This window comes from Thunnus albacares, chromosome 8 (genome assembly GCF_914725855.1).
Source record: "Thunnus albacares chromosome 8, fThuAlb1.1, whole genome shotgun sequence".
Lineage (NCBI taxonomy): Eukaryota > Metazoa > Chordata > Actinopteri > Scombriformes > Scombridae > Thunnus > Thunnus albacares.
This window is the reverse complement of record NC_058113.1, coordinates 3,885,097-3,896,662: the sequence shown is the minus strand read 5'-3', so window position 1 is coordinate 3,896,662 and position 11,566 is coordinate 3,885,097.

Sequence of the window (11,566 nt, the reverse complement as noted above, 5' to 3'; positions counted from 1 at the left end):
TGTACATTAGTCTTTGGATGTTTCGGCTACTTAGACCTGAATAAAGTGCATTGCAGTGGTCAAGTCTGGAAGATATAAACGCTTGGATGACCCTTTCTAGATCTACAAATGAGAAGAATGACTTAATATAAGTTAAATGTCTCAGTTGGACAAAGCAGGACTGCACCACTTAAGTTCCTGCACTTGAGCATCAAATGACAACTGAGAATCGAAAAATACAAAGTTTCGGGCCTCTCTATTCACATTAGAAGATGAGGCACCAAAACTAGATGAGACACTGTTTATGATGGTAGGGAGTGATTATCATTATTTCTGGTTTTGAGTTATTCAAACTGCAGACAATTTTTTGACAGCCAATCCCCTTGAACCATATGCATATGTCTCCTTGTATATCTACTCCACTGCCCAACATGAATATATAACAACCTATATGGATATTCTTCAGCTATTCATGCAGCTACTAGTTCAAATTCTGTATGATTCTTTATGACAACTGAAGTTACCTGACTTCATAAATCCAAACTGTAAAAGTTACAAGGTAGTTAATTAAAACTGATCTAAGATGGCGGCATGCTTTTCTTTGCCTTCTTCATGAAATACTCCTCAGTATATTCATCACCTTATCTTTTCCTTTAAACACCCCGCCTTTATATAACTTAAAGATGACTGCATCACTTTGATACAGTTTCTCATAATCTATGCTTAGAATTTATCTCATAAAGATATACATCATCCTAAAAAGGCTCAAGGCACAAATCTAATGCAATGTGTACCCCAGATTACAGTCCTGTTTTGCTCAGCTGTGTAGGAAGCTGTGAGGTTATACCTTGTGACTTTGTGTGTGTGTAAATGTGTGTGTGTAGTATGGTTGGATGGTGGTATAAAATGATTGATGACTAGGCCCATCACATTACAAGGTACATTAAATGTACATGTCATATTATGAGGAAATTTGACAAAGAACTGCACATTTGCCATAAACTGTTGCAGCACTCTGTCACAAAGAGAATGTAAACAAAGTTTACTGTAATTACTTCTATTTACTGTAGAACTTTTCAACAAAATGGGTCTGAATGTGAACTACAGCAAACTCAACTGCTGAGAAAACAAACTCACTGAACCAAATATAACACTGACCTATATGGCACACAGGGGTAACATGTAGTATACTGTATTAGCTGGCCAAACCACTATTAACACTACCACAACAACAATAACTACATATAAACACTGGAGACAGCTAACCAACTCAATACACTAGGTGCTCCTTGGAGTAAACAAACAAAAGTTATGTTTACATGAATTGTTTCTCAAGACACATTGTATGTATTCTTGAAGTCTAACAAACAATGTTGAATGCATTTCCTTTCTCATAAAACATTTGCAAAGCTGATTTTTTAAAAAAATATTTTCTATCTCCATCTAGAAAATTATGTCAAAATGCTAATAAACTTTTGTGAAATCTAATTGTGTTGCTATTTAATTATAGTATGCACATTGAGTGAACATAACGTAAGTGAGAGAAAATGTCAAAAAGTGAAAATGTGAGGGTGAGTGGACATGACATTACTGAATGTTTTAGTCTGCTGGTGTGGCCTACATAACATCCCAACATGGGAAAATATGTTATTTTGTATGTCAAGAGAGACGGTGGCCTTGTTTGTTCAGTTGAATAAGCCTCTTTTACAGCAGATTTGACTTGTCATAGCACAGGTGGTTCAAATAGCATTAATGATGGCTTCATTCTTTTGAAGTGTCCCCATAAACCAAGTCTGACAGTGAGCCAGCATGTACAATACTAGGACCTTGAAACTGAAGCCGCAATTCAGTCACTATTACTTTAAATAATTTGTACTACTGTGACATGTCAAAATGTCTTTTGTGAAAGAGTACAGAGAGAAGGGTTGACAACCTAATATGATTCACAATTTACTTTACTAGTTATGTGAATGTAGTTTATTATGTAGAGTTTACATTATTTTGTAGTCCACAGCTCATCCTCAGTTTTAAATTTATTATTTTTGTTGATGTTAGTATTATAGTCGGAGTTGTTAGAAGTAGTGCTGTTTTATGGTCAAAACAATCACATCACCTAAGTTAAAAAAGTATCTCCCACAATCTCAAACCTTCTTACCTGAGATGCTTCATTTCAGACTTTATTTTTTCTTCTTTTCCATGAAATTAGTATCGATTTAAATCCAATAATGTGTTCATTGTAAGAGATAGTCTTGAGAAAACAATTTTTTATATCATAAACTTTTTTTCTCTTCCTTGGACAGAGTTCCTTCATTATTCATTTGTTTTAATTGGATAGTGCTCCCTCCTCCCTGTCCATCACAAAGAAGAAGAACAGAGAGAGAGTGAGTAAGCAGTGTGTCAAGCCGCTACTAATGGACCATTAGCTTAAATAATTCCCATAATACTTGGTTAATCAAGCTCAGAGCATCCCGTGTTGTGTTCTGGGGGAGGGGTGTGCACGGTGCTTCTAAATTGAGTGGAGGAGAGTGCAAGAAGCGAGCTGAGGACTTTTTTTGTCTTCCATGGTTAATAGTTTCAAGCCATTACAATCCATCGCTTATTGATTGAATGTTGGCTAACATTAGTGCAGACTGCATCAAGCCAAAAGGTACTGAGGCTGAGCACTATCTGCTGTGTGCTAATGAGACACACAGGATTGTTTCATCACACACTCCAAATAATGTTCAAATCTGTTGAACACCAGGGGCCAGATGCATAATACTCTCATGACTAAAACTGTGTATGCATAAAGCCATGAATATGCAGATGCATTATTTTCATTAGTTTTTAAGAAGGCATGCTTACACATGGTTCTGTTTTATAAATCTCAGTCACTGTGGAACAAAGCGCACGTGTATGAGCCTTGATTCCACTCCTGCAATTAGCCATAAAGACATGCCCTTAACCAGCCATTTTCATATCAGCATGCTGCCTGCTCAGGTTTGTAAATGAGTCAAATGGGAAGTGCAATATCACCAGCATCAATTCTGAGCAGGAGCCCGGCTGTTCACACCAGCAACGCATTTCTCTGCACCGGTCAACAAGTGATTCTGCTCCTTCGTTTCTAATCACATGTAGAACTGATCCTTATTCAATAAAATGAATATTTGCGTAAATTACACAATTGGGTCATTCTATAGAAATGGTGGAATCTGGGTGATACAAATCTGCTGAAATGTATTCCTTCTTACATACCTAAAATTTCTTTAATAGCAATATCTAACTTTTAAACTTGATGACACCACAAGTACAGCTTACTGTATTTTTATTGTTTTTGTATATTTAATTGAAGAATTCAAATCCCATTTCTTTGTCATTGGTGTTACCTATCATGTAAACAACATTAAATGTTTATAAAAATATTTTTTCTCATTATAACCTGAATATTTAGTTAAAGGCAGAGTAGTGGAATGATGAGAACAAGAAAAATATTTGATTATTTACATTTTTTACTAAAAATTTAAACAGCATTGTATAAATTCATTTGATTTTCTCCATAATTTTTTTCTGTAAAACCAACAACAATCAAAGAATATTAAAACAAAATGTGTTTCATACTAATTCTAAAATGTCAACTAATGAGTAAATCACCAATCAACAAACAAAATATTGCTAGAAAGTAAAAAAAAAAAAATTACATCTATAATGGCTGGCTAATATGGCCGGTCATCATACCGAACAATACACCACTTCCCACCAAGATGAATCTTGATCACGTCCGTTTGATGTTGCTGTGTTTGTGGCTCTGACTGGTCTCCCTATGTAGGCAGAACAGCTCCAACAGCAACACCTTGCAGACCATAGCATGGGCAATCCCACACATTCTGTGCTCCAGAAACAGCTGATGTCTCTGTATTTGAGGATTCCAGGTGTGATGCTCAACACTTGATGAATTTTCATAGTCCCATTTAATTGCCAAAAGAGGGACCTCTAGCATTTTCTTTGCCCTTACCTTCACATCTTTGTTGCTTACATAGAATAGTTTCACTAATGAGAAGGAATTTCTGATTCCTACATATAGGAAAATGTTATTTGACTTTTTAATATCTCCACCTTATCATATAACCTGCAGCTGACTCTGGAAAAATATGTGCATGCTGGTCTAAAGAATGTGCACGGTGCGCACATTTTCATCGCACTTTTATAAAGACCAATTTATGTGTGGGAAATGGCGTATGCATGATTTTTGTGCATATGCATAGTTCATAAATCTGTGTTTTTATGTCTAGGTCCTGATTTATCATACTGACCACATGTTTGGGTAAAAGGTCTTGTGTGTAATATTTGCCCATTGACAAAATGGAAATAGTAATTAAAGCTGCTTTAATTGACTTTTGGCCACTTGAGGGCAGCAGTGAAGCAAAAGCTGAACAGTTGCAGCTTTGTACATCATTACAGAGCAGTGTTAGTGTTAATTTGGAGTTGTGTTTCTGGCAACCTGTCAAACGCGAGTCAAATATGAGCTTTCCTTTTAGCTTTTGTTTGGTCTCCACAAAGCTACAATTTGGCTTTCAACAACATACAACTGTTAATCTTTAATCAGCGACACATGGTGGTTTGTTCCTAAACATTATCTCTAAATGAGAGCAAGCCAACCACTCCACAGCATGATGGAAATCCACAACACAGGCTTTGTATATACACTGCATTTTCAGTACCCTGTATATTCATTTTCACCCTTTTATCACTAATCTGATCTGCCTTAATACACTGCAAATATACTAGAGAGAGGAGAAGATGGCAGAGATCATTGTTGAGGTTGCAGAGATCACTGTTGATAATTACAGTATGAGTATACCTGGAAAGCTCTTCTGTATACTTACCATGTTTAGCGTATCATCAGCTGTTTCTCTGTCAGGCAAAGACAGACACTGAAAAGACTCGAGGGAGGGATAAGGCTGAATTCAGACCAAATCACTACCGCAGGGTTGAGCGGAGATGTGTGAGTGTGTTTGTGCTCTAGAACGTAACCACTGTGAAACAATCAGAAAATAACATTTTATTGATCTGATTCACTGGCTTTCTCACTACCACCGCTCCCTCTCTTCATTCACTCTTTAGCTTGCTAACCACAATTGCTCTTTCTCTCTCTCGCTGGTGCTCTCAGCTCTCTCACTCTCTCTCTCTGTTTTTCTCTGGTCTTCTTTAAAATGAGTCGGGAAGCCGACAGCAAAGCCTGACTTTACTTTTAATGTTATCAAATGAAGAGAAATTTCCTCCCCTCCTCCTAGTAACATCTTTGTACTCCCTCCCTCATGGCAGGGTTGTACAGCTCTGATCAGTCTGATCGCCGGCTATGATTGGCCACCGCAGTGTGATGTTGGGTTGCGGTTCTCCAAAAGTTGACTCTGGATCAACTTTCTTGTGGCAGGCCAGTGTGGTGCCACTACTTGCTGTTTTATTAGACAATAAAACAGCAAGTAGAGAATGTTTATATACATTGCATATAAACATAGCACAAAAAAGTAAGGAAATTATTTCTTTGTTGTATATAAACATAGCACAAAAAAGTAAGGAAATTTGTGTTTGGTAGATTATTTCTTTGTTGTAACAATGCTTCTTGGCATTGCATATAAACATAGCACAAAAAAGTAAGGAAATTTGTGTTTGGTAGATTATTTCTTTGTTGTAATAATGCTTCTTGGCAATAAATCTTATACTGTTGGAAAGCCTGTTTATTTCCCTTTTATATGGTGCCACATTTGTAAGGAACATGCAAGAATAGGATGCCATCCCACAGCAGTGTGTGACCAGGTTGGTGACCAGCATGAGGAGGAGGTGCCAGGCTGTTGTGGCTGTATATGGTTCTTCCACACGCTACTGAGGCTCCTGTTTGTTAAATGAATAAATTGTTAAATTGCCTATATGTCTTGTTTCTTCAAACTTCAATCATCCAATCCACCAAACACCAAACAAGAGTCAATGGCAGAATAAGCTGTTTGGGATTGGCAGAGAAGATTTGGCATATTTTTCATGGGCGCAACCCACATACTCAGCTCTGCTGCTCATCCCACAAATGCATGTTCCTTACAAATTTGGCACCACATAAAAAGGGAAATAAACAGGCTTTCCAACAGTATAAGATTTATTGCCAATAAGCATTGTTACAACAAAGAAATAATCTACCAAACACAAATTTCCTTACTTTTTGTGCTATATATATATATATATATATATATATATATATATATATATATATATATATATATATATATATATATATATATATATATATATATTATATACTTATTTAATTTTATTTATTTAACCTTTATTTAATCAGGAAAGCTCTCATTGAGATTAAAAAGCTCTTTTACAAGAGTAAAGAATAAATTACAGAATCATAAAATATTAAATTATTCATCAGTATTCATTGAAGTCATTAACAACAGGGATCAAAGAGGGGCAATATGAGTCAGTCAAAACATCTACAGCCAGGTGGGCCTGCCTTCAAGTCATTTAGAGTTACTTTAAATGCATCCAGTGAGACCAGCTCCTGAAGATTCAGGTAATTTTGCAACTGACTCAAAGCAGAGGGCGCATCATACTTAAATAATATTACAATGTTGGATGTTCAAATTAAACGTGGCCAAAGTATCAAATAATGAGGTAAACGTATGTAGAAGTCATCCCTGTGAGCAAAAGGCACCGACTTCAGACTGCTCTGAACGCTTGGTTTCCAATGTTTTTTTCTACTTTAAGTCAGAGCCGACGTTGGCTTGTGATGGATGTCATTATATGGTCATCTGCTCCACACACAGCGTGCAAGTTCACTGCTCCGCCCCGCTAACATTATGGCATTTTCCCATTGTTTTGGGGGTAGTAACACCAAGCCATGACTGCCATGTAAGTGTTTTTCCATTACACAGCAAGGAAAAGTAAAATAAGTTACCTCAGCTCTTCATCAAACATCATCATCACTGTGGCTGTTTCTGCTTATACTATTCCTCCCTGCATTATTTCTCACAGATCTGCTCAACACACAGCTCCAAATATCCCCAGGTGTTGTTGTGTCAACTGGTTTTTAGCACCGCTGATGAAGCTCTGCTAATTCAGTGAGGAACGTTTAATATCCTATAAATTTTTCACAATAAAAGTCTCCTGTTATTTAGTCATTTAAAAGCTTTTAATTTGAAGCAGTAAAGCAGGAAATGTTGGGTTTGCATTGGCGGCAATTTAACACAACTTTGATATGGCTGCCCTATGGCAGGCTTCCTGAAGCTGGCCAATCAGAACAGAGTGGGCTCATTGGGAGGGGGGCCTTAAAGAGACAGGAGCTAAGACTGCCTGTTAGAGACAGAGGCTGAACTGAGGGGCTGCATAAAGGGCCAGTACAAGATAAATAAATAGTTTTTTTATGAAAAGCTACTCTCATGGACTACAAAAATAAAAATTTTAGGGTTGGAAATGAGCCTATTAGGTCCCCTTTAAACACCCAGTTCAGTACAGGCTTTAGGGACAGATAGTAGGAATCCTGGGAGCGAAGACAATAACTTACTATATTTTTCAGAAGGATGTAGATCTGTAGGTAAGATGGAAGCAGACCAAGAATGGCCTTATAAATAAAAATATGCCAATGGTTAAGTCTATGGGTGAACATGGACCATCCAACCAGCCTACCATTCAAACTAATTTTTTATCAAATATTTTTTCTGTCACTCACCATGAAATAAACAGAATATCATACTGTCTGTAATTAAAAGCCATAGTGTGGAGGCGCTCATCAATTTAAGATATTCACCTGGGCCACGAGCGACCTGTGACCATTTACTATTCAGGCTGCCTCATCAGTTCAGGATTTAGCTATCCTGTTGAGTGAGTAACCTAGCCATATATGTGTGCAGCTTAGCCCACTGTTGCTGAAAACTGATCGCTTGTAGGCCGACGTCTTCTTGCATAAAGTTTCAATAAAACTGTGTTGAGGCTCATGATCTACCTTTTCTCTTTGGCAAAAAAATCAAACACATGCTTGTGAAGTGAAGCCCACACATATATTTTCTATTCTCATCGATATTCTCCTCTGTCCATGCTTCACACTCTATCGCTCTTCCACTAGAACTCTATCCCTCTGGATATTCAAAATGCAAAAATGCAGAACATTTTAACTCACTGCCCAAAACACCAATTTTCAGACTGGCTTGGATTCAGTCAATAAGCATCTTTCATCTTCTTTGTGGTCCTGACATTGTATTTTGTCTGATTTTATGTCTCAATGTGTTTGTGATGTAATTTGAACACAGAAATCTGCCTTTGGGGATAAATAAATGCCTACCCTATCTATCTAACTGTTGTGGAGAAATGCTGAGCAATGGTCAGCACGTCTGGTAAAAGAAAATGTCCAGGAACCTTGATGTCTTATGCTGAGAATATTTATTGAAACACTTGGCCAAGGGGAGAACAGAAACAGTAAACATCAAGGTGGTCTGCACTAGATGCTGTCTCTTCCCATTCTGCCTTCTGAAGGTCTGACTTTTAGTCTTTAACCCCAACAAATCATCCCATGATATGAAAAATTAGTCTTATTGGCTCATTTAGTTTCCAAACAAGGAACTGCACTTTCCCCGTGTTAGTTCAGGTCACGTTGCATGGAGCTTCAGGTCACCATCAGCACATTCTGGTCTGATGACAATAAGTGGAGCAGCGAAAGAAAAAAATTGTGTGCATTAGTGTAATTTCCTTTGTGTTTCTTGGACCAGTAGTCCATGTGCAGAAATCTCAGATTACCTTCAGGGCGGGGGCAATTAGGCTACATGTTTTTCAAGAGCAGTCCCTGAGGGGAAACCAAAAGAAGCCCCCAAACTACTGCTGTCAGTGCCATAACATAGTCTTGGTTGATGACACCAAAAAAGGGGTCAGAAGACTCTCCCCCCAGAAGATTTTTTTTAACCATTGTAATGTTAAAATTCACACTTTTTAGGCATTGGTACACTGGCAACACATCTCTTCTCATATTTTCTCATGTAGGTCTACTATTAACTAGAACTAGGTTACAAGAAATTCGTTCCAAGGCCCGCAGAAAAGCTAGAGAAAGCCTTGGACCATGTGAAATATCTTTTATCATTACACCCACCACATTCAAATAAAATAATTTGATCAGGCTTATGATGAAATTATATTGGTATTCCTCTACACTAGTGAGAGAATTCTGAAGGCCCTGGGATGCAGACCTTTGTCGAAATGCTTCATAGAGAACAAAATTGGACCAGTCATTCCCTCATAATGATTTTTTTTGACTAATGAAGAATATATTAATGTAGTGGTTTTCCTTGATTTTGAGAAGCGTAAGGCCTGCATAGAAGGCTTAACAGGCCCTGATGTTATTATGAGATGTGCAAACGAGGAAAAAGACATCACCTGCAATAGTCTCGCGCCACTGAACGGAATGCTGACTGCAGCTGACTTAAACGCCACCGGTATCACTAATGAGAAGGAATTTCTCATTCTTACAAATAGAACCTTTCAAATGTTTAAATCCTTATAATAATACAAATGGTAATAATAGCTGTAGTGTCCCTTGTCCAGGAAGTAGGCTATACAAGTTTTTGTATTTACAACCAGCAATACCAAGAAAGGTCAATAGGTGGCAATGGCACTCTATGTGTGGGAGTGTAGTTGTGGCTACTACATAGGCTACAAGATGTTACAGTCAATTTATTTCTAAATGAAATGTAATAATAATAGGAATGGGGAACATGAAAAAGTAGTGAAAATATTTCTCACAATAAATAAAACAGATAAATAAAGTTGCCACCCAGATATTTTCTTATTGTACATTTCCAGCTCGTGCACGATAATTTTCCCATAATATTATTCTTTACTGATGTCAGTGTGACTGTCTTTGAATGATCTAATTTGCTTGTTTTGTAAGTGGATATACCACTTTGTTACCCTCCATACAAGCATGTGCTTGAACCCTGTAAACTCTTTTGGGTTGAGACTGAAAATTAAAAATTTTATTTGTACAAAATGTCTTGCCTTCATATAGACTTTGAATGCTTAATAAAGCTGATAAAGAGTCTTAGCATATCACAATACTTTCAGGCCTAACCCCTCCTGCCCACTGGTAATCATGATGTTAATAATAATGATAATAATGGCCAGTAAATCTTCTGTGAACACCACTAGATGATCTGAAGTCTTTTTTTTTAATACAAAATTGATATTCAGGGATATATACTGCTGCTCCTTTTTGTCCTGTGGTTGGCTCTATAGACCCATCTATTAATATTTGCGCCATACTACTTATAATGTAAATATTGTTAGATGGAGTACTTCATTGATCCCCAAAGGAAAATTGTGATGTTGCAGCATCATATTCACATAAATCACAAAAACACACATAAATAGCAAACAAACACACACATACAAAGACATAGGTAAAAACACAATATACAGAATACATATTTACAAAACTATACACTTGATAAAATAAATAGAATGAAAATAGAATTTTACTTTATACTTTGTGACAAAGACTGCTGTGGAAAATGAATAAATGTGCATTGCATATTGTATATTGCCACTCAGAGGAGGTGTCTCCTCTCCTGACACAAGGGAGTTGTTATACAGTGTTATTGTGGTGGGCAGAAATGACTTCCTGTATCATTTCTTATCACATCGGAGCTGAAGGAGCCTCCAACTAAAAGTCCTCATATATCTGACCAGTAGCACATGGAGGGGATGTGAAGTGTTGTCCATTATGTTGAGCAGTTTGTGCAACATCCTTCTCTCCACAACCAACTCCAAGGGCACAGAGCCAGCCTTCTTCATCAGCTTGTTCAATTTCTTAGTGTCGCTGGCTCTGATGCTGCTGCCCCAACAGATGGCTGCAAAGAATATTGCACTTGCTACAACAGATTGGTAAAAGATATGCAACAGCTTGCTGCATACATTAAAGGACCTAAGTTTCCTCAAGTTGTAGAGTCTACTCTGTCCCTTCCTGCTGACAGCTTCCGTGTTTTATTTCCTGACTAGTCTGTTGTTGAGGTGAACACCCAGACTAGTCTGTTGTTGAGGTGAACACCCAGGTATCTGTACCACTCTACCACCTCCACCTCTTCTCTCATAATGGAAATGGTGTGCATCTTTCTTTTGTTCACAGCTCACCTGCGGACCACTCAGATCCCACCTCAGTTTTTCCCTCTACATAATTAGAGTAGCTTGTTGCAGCTCATTTTACGGTACACTAATAAGATGTAAAAAGCCCTAAATTGTATCAAATTAGTGAAAAACTAGAAATAATATTCTTAAATAATGTTCTTTATTAGAAAGTAAAAAACACAATTATACCTTAATTAGACACCATACACCTAAATTATGTTGTAATTAGAAACTGCATATAATGTTGTATTAGACCCAAAATATTCTGTACTTAAACACTATTATACCAAATTATCCAGCTAATGAGAAAAGTTCATTAACTCACAGAACACTGTAGCCTATGAACTGCATATAAGTAGCCTGTTGGTTATCAATGCCTGCACCATTTCCTAGCTAAGTCAATACTATTTTGGTACTTTAATACGTTATAGCTAATGTCAGCCAGGTA